The sequence below is a fragment of the Lepus europaeus genome, chromosome 3 (genome assembly GCF_033115175.1).
Source record: "Lepus europaeus isolate LE1 chromosome 3, mLepTim1.pri, whole genome shotgun sequence".
NCBI lineage: Eukaryota > Metazoa > Chordata > Mammalia > Lagomorpha > Leporidae > Lepus > Lepus europaeus.
Window position 1 is genome coordinate 76,898,120 of NC_084829.1, and position 14,725 is coordinate 76,912,844.

Consider the following 14,725-nt stretch of genomic DNA (forward strand, 5'->3'; position numbering starts at 1 on the left):
AGGATTCCTCCCTTTCATTTCTTCTGAATAGCTTGAGAAGAATTGGAATTAATTCTTCTTCAAGTGTCTGGTAGAATTCACCAGTGAAGCCATCCAGTCCTGGGCTTTTCTATGTTGACAGGTCTTTATTATAGATTAGATATCCTTTTTGGCTACTGGTCTGTTTAGATTTTCTATGTCTTCATGACTCAATATTGGCAGATTTTATGTGCCCAGGAATCTATCCATTTCTTCTAGGTTTCCCAATTTGTTGGCATACAGCTCTTCGTAGTAATTCCTGATTATTCTTTTGATTTCTTTCTTTTTTTTTTTTTTTCGACAGGCAAAGTTAGACAGTGAGAGAGAGAGACAGAGAGAAAGGTCTTCCTTTTCCATTAGTTCACTCCCCAAATGGCCGCTGCGGCCGGCATACCGCATGGATCCAAAGCCAGAAGCCAGGTGCTTCTCCTGGTCTCCCACGCAGGTGCAGGGCCCAAGCATTTGGGCCATCCTCCACTGCCTTCCCGGGCCACAGCAGCGAGCTAGACTGGAAGAGGAACAACTGGGTCAGAATCCGGCGCCCTGACCGCGACTAGAACCCCAGGGTGCCGGCGCCGCAGGTGGAAGATTAGCCTAGTGAGCTGTGGCGCTGGCCTTGATTTCTTTTTTTAAAAAAGATTTATTTCTTTATTTGAAAGATAGAGTTATAGAGAGGCAGAGACAGAGACAGAGACAGAGAGAGAGGTCTTCCATCCCCTGGTTTACTCCCCAGATGGCCACAATGGCTGGAACTATTCCAATCTGAAGCCAGGAGCCAGGAGTTTCTTACAGGTCTCCCACACAGGTGCAGGGGCCCAAGCACTTGGGCCATATTCTGCTGCTTTCTCAGGCCATAGCAGAGAGCTGGGTCAGAAGTGGAGCAGCCAGGACTCAAATCAGAGCCCATATGGGATGATGGCACTGCAAGAGGTGGCTTTACCTACTACTTCACAGCACTGGCCTCTCTTTTGATTTCTGTGGTATATATTGTTACATTTCCGTTTTCATCTATGATTTTATTTATTTATGTCTTCTGCCTTTTTTTTTTTTTTTGCTTAATTGTCCAATGGTGTATCTTTTTTTATTTTTTCAAAAAAAACTCAGGCTTTTATTTCACTGATCTTTTGTATTTTTATTTAAATTTTTTATTTCTTCTCTAATTTTAGTTATTTCTTTCCTCTAATAATCTTGTGTTTGGTTTGTTGTTGTTGTTCTAGGTCACTGAGATACATTGATAGCTCATTTATTTGGTGCCTTTTTAATTCCTTCATGTAGGCATCAATTGCTATAAGCTTCACTCTTAACATTGTTTTTGCTGTTTCCCATAAGTTTTGATATGGTGCATCATTGTCTTCATTCGTTTACAGAAATTTTTTGATTTCTCTTTTGATTTCTTCTATGACTCACTGTTCATTCAGAAGCATGTTGTTCAGTCTCTATGTGTTTGCATATGATCTAGAGATTCTTGAGTTGTTGATTTCAAGCTTCATTATATCATGGTCCAAGAAGATGCATGGTATTTTTTGGATTTTTTTTAATTTGCTGAGACTTGCTTTAGGCCTAGCATATAGTCTATTCTTGAGGAAGTTCCATGCACTGATGAGAAAAATGTGTATTTTGCAACTATGGGGTGGAAAGTTCTGTAGCTATCAGTTAGGTCCATTTGGTCCATAGCATTGATTCGTTCTGTTGTTTCTTTGTTGGTTTTCTGTCTGGTTGATCTGCCCATTGATGAAAGTGGGATGTTGAAGTCCTCTGTTACTATTGGATTGGAATCTATGTCTCCCTTTAGATCTATTGACATTTCTTTTAAATAGACAGGTGCCCTATAATTGCATGCATATACATTTGTTATAGTCACATCTTCCTGTTCAATTAATACCTTAACCATTACATAGTGTCCTTCTTTGTCTCTTTTAACAGTTTTTGATTTAAAGTCTATTTTGTCTGATAGTAGGATAGCTACACCTGACCTTTTTTTTGCTTTCCATTAGCGTGAAAAATCTGTTTTCATCCTTTCAGTCTGTGAGTATCTTTGTTGGTGAGATGTGTTTCTTGTAGGAAGCAAATAGATGGGTCTTGTTTTTTTTAATCCATTCAGCCAGTCTGTAGTTTTTAACTGGAGAATTCATGCCACTTAACGTTCAAGGTGACTATTGATGAGTAAGAACTTGGCCCTGCCATTTTTCCATAAATATTCCTGTTTGTTTCTTTGGATTTCTTTTGTACTTTTATTGAAAAAATTTTGTGCCTTCATATTCTTTTACAGTAATGACTATGTTTCTGTGTTTCTGTGTGTAGCACATCCTTACGCATCTTTTGTAAGACTGCACTAGTGGTGACAAATTCTTTCAATTTCTGTTCATTATGCAAGGTATTTATTTCACCTTCATTAATAAATGAAAGCTCCTTTGAAATTAATCTGGTGTTTCTCTCAAGTACATTTTAGGATCTTTTCTTTATGTTTTACTGTTGAATATTTGACTACAATGTGTTGTGGTGCAGTTCTTTTCTGGTCATAGCTATTAGGAGTTCTATGTGCTTCCTGTACTTAGACATCTTTTTGTTTCACCAAATTGCGGAAGTTTTCTGTAATTATTTCACAATATAGGTCTTCTAGTCCATCCTCTCCTTCTATACCTTCAGGAACTCCTAAGACCCATATATTGGATCATATGATAATATCCCAAAAATCTCCAGCATTTCCTCTTTCTAATTTCTTCTTTTATTATTATCTTTTTTTTTTGTTTGACTGAAAAATTTTCAGACTTGTCTCTTAGCTTGGATATTCTTACTTCTGCCTCACTTGTTGTTAAGGCTTTCCATTGCATTTAAAATCTCAATTTCATGGGGAAAATTTTCCTTCATGTCATGTGTGGATTTCTTTAGTTCATGGATTTGCTTTTGATTCCTTTTGAGTAATCCTATGATTAAACTTTTGAATTCCATTTCAAGCATTTCGTCAACATCTACATCTTCACATTCTAAAATTCAAATGTTGTTGTGCTCCTTTTGGGAGTCATGATGTCTTTCTTATTCTTGCTTCTTGAATTCCTGCTATTATTCTTAGGTATTTGTGGAAATACTTGTTGGTTTTTTCCTCCGATGGTTTTTATCTGTGAACTATGCTTCTTTGGCTTATTGGAATGTCTTCATGTTCAGTGAATACCAAGAGGTGTGTACTGGGTGTGGCCAAGGAGCTCTGGTCAGTGCTCCATGGTTGGGAGAGTATCCAGGATAATGCCCAAGTGGGTCATGGGAGATCACCTCTTGTCAACATAAGGAGGGGCATGGTCACCTCTGTTGGTGTGATCACCCTCTCACCTTCTCTCTTCCAAGCTGAGCAATACTTGGATTTCAGCCCCTAGTGGCTTCAACCCTCATCCATGCCATCGTATGAAATACACAAATGATCTGTGCGGTCCTTACTCTGAGAATGGATCCTACTGCAACCAGGAAACCAGAGATCTCTGGGTGCATGGAGATGCACACAGTGATTGCCCAGAGACCCAGCTACATCTTGCACTCTTTCATGCAGCTACTAAGTACCCACAGTCTCAGCATACAAGGCTCCAAACAGTTTCTGGGTGCAGAGGCTCCGTTCTGCCCCACCAACCTGTCTGGTCCACAGAGAGTCAGATGTTTCCCCAAACCAGCTGTCTGTAGGTTCTCTGCCTAGGAACCTTAAGACCCAGAGCTTGTGGTATGTTGCAAAAATGGGGAGCATCTCACAGTCCTATGTGGCTGCCTAGCCCCCTGTCTATCCTCCCAGCCAGGCTCAAAGTCAGTGGGGACCACAAATTTTTCCCTCCTCAAGAATCTCTGGACCACAAGTGTATGTAAGAGCCATTGGCCAAATATTGCCCTTTCCCCACCACTGTCACTACTACTGCTGAGAAGATGGCATGTCTCAGCCAGTTACTGTGCATATACCCAAGAGCTTCAGCAGCTGCTGCCCAAGCCAAAAATGGCACTTGCCCTCTCTCACCTGGGTGCCAGTTATTGTTGTGGGGAGGATGGGGTGAAAGAAACATGCACCTTTTACTTCAACTGCATCTGCAGGTACCTGCCAGCCCTGAGGGCTCCCGGCTGGACTCATGCCACGCTCTCCCTCCTGCCATATCAACATGGGCTGCTGCACTTTGATCTCACCTCCATCTCCAAGTTGCCACCCGTGCCAGCTCATGGCTCCTGGAGTCGTGTGTTTTGTCAGTGCTTAATTATCCCCTGAGAATGCACTTCCTACACTTTAAAAAAAAAATTTATCCCTAGCCTAGCACAGTATGTTGTTCCCTATTCCACCATCTTGGAATCCCTGAATAGAGCTTGAAAATTTTCATTTCTAACAAATTATAATATGATGCTGGTCCTGCTGATCCAGGACCACATGTTGAGAACCACAGATTTTTCCAGAAGCTCTGAGATGGAAGCTAGTGGCTAGCTAGGAACAGCACCCTGGATTCTGTGTCTCCATCCCCTCATGAATCATTTACTCTTTCCTACTCTTCACTGGTTGCTTCTCTTTCTACCTCCTGCCCTCAGCACAATCTTTACCATCTCTGATCTTGGCTTCTTCATGCCCTATCAGAACAGCCTTCCTTCTCTTTTCTGTCTTGTGAGCTTTCTTCCATTCTCTCAAGCTCAAGTCAGATCCTACTCTGCACAAAGATTGTTCTAACCAGCTCAAGCCCTCATTTCTCACCTCTTTTCTTGAATGCCTCTGGTTTCTGTAGTTTGTAGCAAACCTTAGCTGTTCTCTGACTGATCCATGGGGCTTCTTCTCTTCAAGTATATTTTAAATTCCGTATCCAGGAACTACTCACGAAATAGTAATGATAGTGGTGCGTGATCTCCATGTGAAGCTTTGTGCTACCCATTGTATTTACATTAACCCATTAGATGCTATCATTTCCTTCCTTTAACATGTGAAGAAGATGGCAAAGAGGGCACACAATTGCCTAAAGTTGCACAGCAGCACAGGGTGGAACCAGGATCGGAGCCCTGGGTACACAAATTCTTTGTGAGCACTACCTAGTTTGTTGCATGGTTCCCCGAGGCACCTGAGGAAAAGCACCTGGCAAAGCACCTCACACAGGGCATCGAGAGCCCCCTGCAATGGTGGCCATGGTCCCAGAAAGCAGGGATGATCCCCATGTGGTTCCTGAGGGAGCTGAACAAACACCGTCTCCCTTTGTGGCACTCTTTTTACTTTGTCCAATGCCTTTTGCATAATTCTATGCATGTGGAGATGAGGCTCATAAAATACAAGTATAGACTTGCTTCACAAATAGCTCAGCTGTCTTTGTACTGTGCTATTCACTTTCTGTCATTTTCTTATTATGCTTTACATGGATGATAGCCCATGACTGAAAGGGCGGGACAGAGTTGGGAGGGCATGCCACATTCACCAAAAAATCTTTATGCTGTAAGATTTGCCACTCATTTGGAGCCTGGCTTAATAGCATTGCAGTGTACACGATGCAGCACAATTGCCAGATGTGAAAATCAAAAATGAAATAGAACCCCCAAAATACATGTTTATGACTATTTTCAAAACAGCATCTTTAAAAGTCAAGTCAATAATAATACAAAGAATCGATAATCACTATAAGAATATTTGCAAACACCATACCATAGTAGCTACTGTATTGCTATTCTTTTGCTCAAAATTAAACCTCTTTTTTGGGCAGATTTCTTAATGAGTCCCAGATGAACATATCTGTTGCCTCTTTTAGCACAAGAAGCCTTAACATTTACAATTTCAAAGAAGGACATGCATGATTTATCACACATCAAAACTGAATATACCGTGCAGTCAAGCTTATCATTACACTAATTTTCCCTTATAAGGAGTCTATTTACCAAACTCAGACTTTTTTTTCAAATCCTTAAGTACTGAAGTATATGTTTCCATATACTGTTTCCTTCCACTTTAAAAATATAGAAAATAATTTCACAAGCAGAAAGCACTTAACTCAAAACCCTAAAGTACTCATTTCAACCTGTATCACCTTACAGCATGAGCACCAGCTCACAGTGGACTTTGAAGACGGTAGGTGCATTTGGCTGTGTGGACTCTGCTCACCTCCAGGGCCCCATATACAAGAATAAGGGGTGCTGCAAGATGCCTCAGTCTCTTTTGTGAGCTGAATTAGGAGGATGCTATCTCGTAGAGGACCCAGGTGCAAACGCAGGCTCAAGGGTCAAGGACGAGGTAGCTTGCCCACACTCCTGAAGAGGGCAGCAGAGGCGTCTCAGTGTGGGAAGCAGAACAGAACTGGGGTAGAAGGCATGGATTTGAGCAACAGCCTTGCTCAAAGACGCAGAGGTGTGCTGCAAAACGCCAGGTCCTGAGAGGCAGAGCTCAGCTTTGAGGTGACCTGGCTGCTGGGCAGTCACGCTTGCTGCCTGCTGGGCCATATGCCTGGCCTCATTTACTAAGTGGAATGTCATTAGCAGCCTCTAAGCCTATCGCCCTCCCTGCAAAGACACATGGATGCTCCTTTTTCAGTTATCTTTGCTAAGGTGTGTGAGAGACAGGGAAAATAATGAATAATTGACCCCAAACATCAGTACTTCTTTAACACGGTCTGTGTCCTGTCTGTCCTCAATCATACTGTAGCTTCCAGCAAACTGTAACCTAGGATGTACCCAAATGTGCTTCCGTGGGCCTCTGACCTCCAGTGCTTTCTTGTGTGCATGTGTTGGCTGCAGGGATTCTAAGATGCGATGAAATTCCTAGGATCCCTGCATCAAAGAGATATGCAGGTTTCTCTCGGGGTCTCCAGAGATTGGGTCCATACCTGGGACTCTCTTCTTCCTGAAAGCAGCTGGCTTTTCCTGAGAACATCACAGTCTTGAACTAGAGCTCACAAGATGTTGTCTTGCTGCATTTAGCTTCTGGTCAATTCGCTTTTTTTTTTTTCTTGCTTCATCCCAGGTCTGTCTCAGAAAACCAGACGAGCTCTAAATGTGATGAGCATTCGGGGCAAACTTCATTGGTGTGGATGTGTGTGTAAATTCAGAAGCATTGTCACTTTTCTCCAAAGCTATCCATTCCTGCTTAAATCAAGAAGGAAATTGCTAATTTCTTGGCTGAAATTGTTTCTGTCATTTTGATATGTACTTGAGACCACTGCAGGAATATGTGTAGGTTTCTAGTGAACTGTAGTGAGTTTTAGAGCTGAAGATTTAAGAAAGCTCCAGATCTCAGACTTCTAAATAAACCACTGATGTGGTCAATGCTACTATATATCCGGCTCAAGTGTCATAGCACAGGCGCCTGATTGTATTTTGAACAAGAAATAATTTAATAGAAGAAAAGACTCCATTTCTGCATAGCAGACACTCCACTAATTAACTGAATAGCAAATGCTTTTTGCCAGAGTGATCTTGTCCTGGATATGTAGATAGTCATATGCCACTAGCTCTTTGGTTTTATTTTCTGTTACTACAACGGAGGGGGACAGGGCCTCTGGGAGACGGTCTGTTGACAGATTAGCCTCCTTGTGATACCCATGCCTCATTCTTCTCTGAATCTCAGAGAAAAACCAGCAGCCTTATTTCCCAGTTTGTTCCCCATATGTCTCCAAGTCAGAGTTGGCCCGTGAGAAGCATCCCCTGAGCTGTCCCAAGCACATAGAAGAAAAAGCCGTTTTTGCTTTGTTGCCAATAACCCATTACTCAGATCTTTGGCTTCTGGGAGTGCTCCTGAGAAACACACACTGGGGGCATCTTGTACACATTAGCAGGTGCAATTTCCTTGGAGATATGTGCATTTCCAGACATCTTAAAAGCAACTTTCTGACCTTTACTTACCCAGCACTTCTCACCGTTGTCTGAACTTCAATTCCTCCATCTACTCTCTCTAACCAAAAAAATCCAGGATGGCTTCAGCTTTCTGATGGAATCCTGACTGATAAGAGGGCAAGGAATTCATCGTCTCTTGCCCCTCTCTATACAATGCTATAATACAAAAGGGAAGGCTATTAACCAGGGAGAAAGTAAGAGCACTTATTAAATGCACATAGCTCACAATGCAGGGTTAGGTATGAACACACAGGTCAGAGATAAAGGCCCCACCTTCCAACAGTTACGGAGAAAACAGAGACACAACAATGAGCAGACATACATAAGCTGTATGTGTAAACATGATAACTAGAAGTGTATGCCAAGGGGGTACTGGATCAGGGAATCTTTTGGAGGTAATGTTCCCTGAGCACGTATCTGTCTTCATTCCAAAGTCTTCCAGGCCAATTCTCAGTAGGTGGCTCTCCGAGACATGTGCTGTCATCCATGACGGCCTTCCGAGCTGCTCCGACATGCTGCTCTGCCAGGGCAGCACCGGCACAGCATGCCTAAGGCACAGGACAAGGGAGGCTTGTGAGGGAGGAAATAAAGTGTTTCACTTCCTACTACTTCCAGCACATTCGCAGGATATCTCTGGGAAGAATCTGAAGGGGAAATAATGGCCATGAATAGTTCCATTGAAAGCGACATCTACAGGGGTGCAGTGGGGTGGGAGGAATAACTTCTTATGTTCTATAGCACAGTAGAATAACTGTAGTTGGCAGCAACCAGTTCTATATTTCAAGCTAGCTAGTAGAGAGGATTCTGAATGTTCCCAATACAAAGAAAAGGTATCTAAGGTGAAGGATTAGCCAACTGCACTGATCTGATCATTATACATTGTGTATGTGCATTGAAATGTGACATTGAGACTGGCGCCGTGGCTCAATAGGCTAATTCTCTGCCTTGCGGTGCCGACACACTGGGTTCTAGTCCCGGTCGGGGCGCCGGATTCTGTCCCAGTTGCCCCTCTTCCAGTCCAGCTCTCTGCTGTGGCCTGGGAGTGCAGTGGAGGATGGCCCAAGTGCTTGGGCCCTGCACCCACATGGGAGACCAGGAGAAGCACCTGGCTCCTGCCTTCGGATCAGCAAGGTGTGCAGGCCACAGCGGCCATTGGAGGGTGAATCAATGGCAAAGGAAGACCTTTCTCTCTGCCTCTCTCTCTCACTGTCCACTCTGCCTGTCAAAAAAAAAAAAAAAAAAAAAAAAGAAATGTGACATTGAACCCCATAAGTATGTACTTATTATGTATCAACTAAAAAATCTTTTAAAAAAGAAAACAACTCCATTTGCAATAATGCAAACAATGGGGAGTCATCTGTTAGAAAGATTTGTTTCTTTTCAAAGTATTATTTATTTATTTAAAAAGTAGAGTTGGAGAGAGAGAGAGAGAGAGAGAGAGATCTTCCATCCACTAGTTGACTCATAAAATGGTCATAACAGCCAGGTCTGGGACAGGCCAAAGCCAGGAGCCAGGGGCTTCATCTAGGTCTCCCACGTGGGTGGTAGGAACCCAAGCACTTGGGCCATCTTCCACTGCTTTCCCAAGCACATTAGTAGGATCTGGGTCAGAAGCAGAGTAGCCAGCACTCAAACCAATACCCCATGGGATGCCAATGTCACAGGATATGGTTTAATCTACTGTGCCACAGCACTAGCCCCAAGATTTGGGTTTAGAGAAACATAAAATATTGGCTCCCACTGGCTTGAGCAGTGTAGAATGGGAGGTAGGCAACCGGAGGTTTTCCACTGGCTTCTTTCCATCCTCTGCTCCACTGTCCTCAGCATCTGGTCTATTCCGAGCTCTTCACCTTGTGGAAGCAAAATGGGTGCAGCAGTTCCAACAGAGACATGGAGAATAGAAACCAGCTCGAGTACCAAAAAGGGAGTGTGGCTTCTGGTGTTTGGAGAAAGTAAGACTTTCAGCAACCCACCCTTCATACCAATTCCATAGGTCCCAAGTCTACCCTTAAACTTATCGATGGAAAGAAAATTGCCAGGATTTGAGCTTGGAACTGGGAATAGAATCCCCTCCTTTGTGACATATTAAGTGGGTTGGGTGCTTGATACTGGGACTTTGGCAATAAAAAAAAGAGGGAATATATATTGGTTATCCTGGAAATGGATCAAAAAAGGCAGTTTTAGTTCTTCCCCATTCAACATGATATTGGCTGTTGGTTTGTAATATATAGCCTTTATAATTCTGAGGAATGTTCCTTCTACACCCAGTTCCCCCAGTTCCTTCTATACCTAGTTGTGGAGGTTTTTTTTTTTTTTTTTTTTTTAATGAAGGGGTGTTGAATCTTATCAAAAGCTTTCTCTGCATTTATTGAGATGACCATATAGTTTTTGTTCTTCATTCTACTGATGTGATTTATGATGTGTATTTTATTTTTTAAAAGATTTATTTACTTATTTGAAAGGTAGAGTTACAGAGAGGCAGACACACAGAAGAGAGAGAGAGAGAGAGAGAGAGAGAGAGAGAGAGAGAGAGAGAGTCTTCCATCTGCTGGTTCTCCCCAAAAGGCTGCAACGGTCAGAGCTGTGCCCATCCGAAGCTAGGAGCCAGGAGCTTCCTCCAGGTCTCCTCCAGGTGCAGGAAGACAGAAGGAGGATGGGCTGGAGGGAGGGAGGAAGGAAGGGAATATCATTATGTTCTTAGAATTGCATCTACAACGACCGGCGCTGTGGCTCACTAGGCTAATCCTCCGCCTGCAGCGCCAGCACCTAGGGTTCTAGTCCCAGTTAGGGTGCCGGATTCTGTCCCGGTTGCCCCTCTTCCAGTCCAGCTCTCTGCTGTGGCCCGGGAAGGCAGTGGACGATGGCCCAAGTGTTTGGGCTCTGCACCTGCATGGGAGACCAGGAGGAAACACCTGGCTCCTGGCTTCGGATCGGCGCAGTGCGCCGGCCATAGCAGCCATTTGGGGAGTGAACCAATGGAAAAGGAAGACCTTTCTCTCTGTCTCTCTCTCTCTCTCTCTCTGTCTAACTCTGCCTGTCAAAAGAAAAAAAAAAAAAGAATTGCATCTACAAGTCACACTGAATTTGTTAAAAATTAATTAAACTAAAATTAGAAAAAGGCAGCTTTTTGTAACAGGAAACAGGAGGGACCCCAGGACTTCCAGTCATACTGAGCATTCAAACAGCAACCTTTGTGAAGTTTCTGTGTGCCTCACCTAGTTTTGTACCACAAGATGCAACTGTGCTCAGATTCATAATTGTACTTTATGTAAATTTGCATTCAGCTATTTCCAAAATTCTTTCTTAAATCCTGATTTCAATGAGGAGAATACTTTACCACAACAAGAACAAGGTCAGAAGAGAAACTCAACAGTGTACTGAGATCGGAGAAACAGAATTTCATTATTGTGCTCAGCGTAAATTGAGTCCCATGAGTGGGGGTTGTTGGGTTTCAGAATTGAGAAACCATTAGAAAATATTTCTGCTGCCAATACATGCAACACATATCTTTCTATGGAAAGAGACAATGGCAGTCCTGGGGGATCCGGAGATGATCTGGTCCAGAGTTTTCTAGATGTTACTAGGTTTTCTTCAAAACACACACACACACACAAACCAGTGGGTCCATAGTTACATGTGTTAGAGAAAAGCTGGGTTAAACAAGGCTTATTCACTTACAAGCTTGGTTCAACAGGTTTATTTCCTTCCAGAGATATCAGAGCATTTGCTTTGGTACCATACATTGTGGATTTCCAAGAGGGAACATCATATTCAACATTTCCCAAACATATTTGGCCACAGGATACAAAATGTAATACGGTGAGACTGGGCTGCAGAACTACTTTGGACATGCTGCCCAGGCACTTCATTTTGACAGCGAAGTAAATGGAGGGGACTTGTCTAAGATTAATCCCTGAGGATACCTCGGGAAACAGATGGAACTGAGAGTCAAACAGAGCTTAACCCGTTATGTCCCATCATGCTATTTATAGGACACATATCAAAACTTAAGTTGAACAATAAATATACTATTTATGATAACTTTGAAAGAAATACTGGTGTTAAAGTATTTACTGAATTGAAAACTTAAGACTTAATGGGTTAAAGTAAAGGACATAACATGATAAATTTAATGTGGATGGGATTAGAGGAGCCAACATAGTGTGGAGATACTTGGGAGGTTAAAGTAGCAAGAAACAAGTGCCATCTCCAATCTAAAAGGGAAAAAGAAGGAACCTTGTTGCTAGAGCCCAACTGAGAGATAGACCATAGAAGAGGAGCCGCCTGTCCAAACTGTTAAGTGCAGGGAAGAGAAAGATAATACATGAACTCAATCTTGCTCTCCTTTCCTCCCACTTGCCATTGGTGCCACCCATTGACCAAATCTTTCTGGAAGCCAGAGGTAGAGAGTAGAGAGTAGAGAGGTAGAGAGTAGAGGTAGAGGTAGAGAGTGAGGTGCTCCAGTAGGACAGCTGGCACAGAGGTGAGCAGAGCAGGGCAATGAAGTATCCCCAAGACAAGGAATAACAAGTGCAGCCAATTTTTCCCATACATTTTCATAAATACATTTCATAAATGCATTTGAATTGGCTTAATAAAACTCATGCACCATGAAAGAGAAAAGGGGTAAAATCTGACACAAAGAACACTTGTTCTCAATGTGTGGTCTAGGGATTTTTCGAGGTCCTTAAGATCCTTTCTGACCTGCAAGTTCCATTTATAATCATCCTATAATGTTATTTAACCTTTTACTTTCACTCTCTCACAAGCATACAGTAGGGTTTTCTAGAGGCTTCATCATAATGTCATCATTCTAATAGAGTATGTGATTGTGCAGTTTCAAATAAAAAATTGCTAATTTTTGATTTCTCATATGGTAGATGATAAGCACTACTCACATAAGTAAGACCACTTTGAAGTCCTCAATAGTTTGATGTAAAGGGATCCTGAGACCAAAGTGATAGAGAGCCACTTATGTAAAGGTAGCAGAGAGAGCAGATATGACCAAGGTACATGAAAAGAACTATTTTTTTAAAAAAATTATTCATTTATTTGAAAGTCAGAATTACAGAGAAAAAGGGAGAGATGGAAAGACAAGAGAGAAAGAGAGCGAGCGAGAGAGTGAGCTCTTCCATCCACTGGTTCATTCCCCAGATAGCTACAACAGCCAGGGCTGGGCCAAGCTGGAGCCAGGATTCAGGAGCTCTCTCCAGGTATCCCACATGGGTATCAAGGGCTCAAGAACCTGGACCATCCTCTGTAGAATTTCCCAGACCATTAGTAGGAAGCCAGATCACAAGTGGAGCATCCAGGACTTGAACCAGTGCCCATATGGAATGCCAGCATTGCAGGTGGTGGTTTTTACCCACTATACCACAAGACCGCCCCCCAAAAAGCTATTCTTAACACTGGGCACTTTTTAAGTTATCTGGCAGCAAAGCCTAAAGCAAACATGAAGGTTTCATGGAAAGTTATCTCTAGAGCCTGGGATGTGACTTAGGTAACTTTTCAAGAAACAAGCACAGAAGTCTTATATGTAGCTCACATGTAATGATCTATCTATGAACATAATGGTATAAAAGACACTGAGCAATAAAACAGAATACCGCAAAGGTGATATATTTGTTTCCTATTGCCACATAACAAATGACCAAATACTTGGTGGTCCAAAATAATACCAACATATGACTGTGTTTCAGGAATTGGAGCCTGCCTGAGTTCTCAGCACAGGGTCTCTTGAGCAAGAACTTGGGGAGCTGCATTCGCATCTGGAGGGCTGACTAGGGAGAGATCTGTTTCTAGGCTTATTCAGGCTGTTGGCAAAAGCCCTGTCCTGTGACTGCAGAATTCATGAAGCTTGCTTCTGCCAGGTCAGCGATGGAGAGGGGAGAGTCCATACTGTTTGAAGTCTCTGACTCCACGGAAGGTCCTCCCTGGATAAATTCCCTTTAGTTTAACTTAAAGGCAACAGCTGGGGCCAGTCTTGTCATGGTGGGTTAAGCTGTCACCTATAACACTGGCCCTCCATGTAAGCATCAGCTGCTCCATTTCTTTCTTTTTTTTTAAGATTTATTTATTTATTTGAGAGGTAGAGTTAGAGAGGGAGAGAGCGAGAGAGTGAGAGAGAGAGGTCTTCCATATACTGGTTTACTGTCCAAAGGGCTGCAATGGCCAAAGTTGGGCCACTCTGAAGCCAAGAGACAGGAGCTTCTTCTGGGTCTCCCATGTGGATACAGGGTCCTAAGCTGTTGGGCCATCTTCCATTGCTTTTCCATGTGTATTAGCAGGGAGCTGGATTGGAAGTGGAGCACTTAGATTTCCAATCGGTGCCCACATGGGATGCCAGCACACTGGCTGATGCTTAACCAACTATGCCACAGCACCAGCCCTGCTGCTCCACTTTTGATCCAGCTCCTTATTGATGTACCTAGGAAAGCAATGGAAGATAGCTCAAGTAGTCCCATGTGGGAGACCTGGATATTGTGGCCATTTGGGGAGTGTACCCGCAGATGGAAGACCTCTCTCTCTCTCTCTCTCTCCCCCTCTTAATCTGCCTTTCAAATAAATAAATTTTTCCCAAAAACCAACTGATTAGGCATCTTAATTATTCCTGAAAAATTCATTCACCTTTGCCATGAAACATAACATGAATACAGGAGTTAGAGCCCATCACCTTTGCCATATTCTTTCAGTTCAACAGGACCCAGTTTCCACTCAAGGTCACAGGAGGGGGATTAGGGTAATGTTATTCATCATGGTCATAGGGTGTGTTCTTCAAGTAGGGTACAGGTTCAGCCATTCATAGGGTTTCTCTTAGCTTTTATTTTATTTTTTAAAAAAAGATTTATTTGTTTGAAAGGCAGAGTGACAATACAAAGGCACCTGGGAATTCGTGCAA